Raw genomic sequence first — 1,468 nt, 5'->3', positions numbered from 1 at the left:
GCGCGCGCGCGTGTGTGTGGCACATCGTTCCCGAGAGAGGTTTACAAAGGTCACGATATACAAACATTGGTGTCCCCGAGACTTGGAAGATTACGATAAGGTGCATAAGATGAGAGGATGAGAGGATGAGAGGATGAGAGGATGAGAAGATGAGAGGATGAGAGGATGAGAGCTCATCTTTCACTCATCACTGCTTTTCTGCGCCGTGAAACATCATCGGCGTAATAAATGAGGCGCGAAACGGGGAGAGAAAGTGGGTTTTTGAGGTTTTTGAGGTCGTTTGGTCAAGAAATCAAAGTTGCAGTGGGAGTCACATTTACTATCTACTCCCATGGGCGTCCGAAAGGGGGGGAAATGAATTTACACCTAGAAATTATATATTTCACACATAATTTCATTTCAGTCACATTAATATATGTTAATTATTATAAATACATTGAAGCAACGTGATAATTTTAGACTGAAATTGTGTTTTTTTAGGGGACATCACTATTATGGGAAAAAATATGCCTCCTTTACCCCCCTCCCTGGAAAAATTCCTGCGGACGTCCATGAGTCTGCCCACCCTAATTTATGAACATATGGATCCTGCCCACCCGGTCAAAATATTCTGGCGCCGCCCTTGATGTCTGGTAACCCTAAGCCTAGTAGACCAAATTGTATAATTTCCCCTTTGTAACGTTTAACTCTCCACCTTTTTTTTTTTTTTTTTTTTCAAAGGCATGCCGAGCCAGGCACGAGGAGAGACACTACGCTCTCGCCATCTATTGCGAAGCAGTCGAACTCCGTGGAACTTCTGTTAACTGCACACAATCGAAGTTGCAAAAAAAAATATAAAGCTTGCTTTCTCTTTCCTTTCGCTCTATCTCGCTCTAGTGGTCGTCTTTGTCAGTATATGAAAGTTCTAACAGTAAGCATCGGTGGTTCAGTGGTAGAATGCTCGCCTGCCACGCGGGCGGCCCGGGTTCGATTCCCGGCCGATGCAACGTTACTTTTACTTCAGTGCTATTTCAATAGTAATACCAGGAGCATATTTAATTACGGTTGTTACGAATTTTTGGAAGTAACTATTTAACTTTTTTCAATAGTCCTAATTGTAACTAGTTGCTTTTGACAGTAACTGTAACTGGGTTATTTGCTTGCTCCAGAAGTAACATTAATAATATATTCTATTCCAATACTGGTTGAAGATCTCCACGCTTAGAGGTGACGAAGGAAGACGTGGGAGGGAGACCGGCAGTCGGTAGGTACGCCTAGGCCCTTCATGGGCTGTTGTGCAACGGATTATTATTGATTATTATTATTACATAACCCATGGTTCTACAGCCGTTGAAGGGCCTTGACCTATCTCCCGACTGCCAGTCTCCTTACCTAGAGATGTGGAGATTTTCAACCAGTGATGGGGTAACGTGAGGTCAGTACGTCGAACCAGATATTTCCCAGACCGGATTACGCTACTCACTCGTAG

At 43.5% G+C, this 1,468-nt stretch overlaps 1 non-coding gene across 1 annotated transcript; it reads left to right on the top strand.

Annotated features, from left to right (window-relative positions):
• The first annotated feature begins 914 nt into the window (after positions 1 to 914).
• Positions 915 to 985, top strand: TRNAG-GCC (transfer RNA glycine (anticodon GCC)). Its single transcript has one exon. It is a non-coding gene; the product is annotated as a tRNA-Gly (tRNA).
• The last annotated feature ends 483 nt before the right edge of the window (positions 986 to 1,468 follow it).

This window comes from Lepisma saccharinum, chromosome 25 (genome assembly GCF_977018435.1).
Source record: "Lepisma saccharinum chromosome 25, izLepSacc3.1, whole genome shotgun sequence".
In the NCBI taxonomy this organism is placed as follows: domain Eukaryota; kingdom Metazoa; phylum Arthropoda; class Insecta; order Zygentoma; family Lepismatidae; genus Lepisma; species Lepisma saccharinum.
The sequence above is the reverse complement of the archived record's forward strand: the minus strand, read 5'-3'. Positions and strand labels throughout refer to the sequence as shown.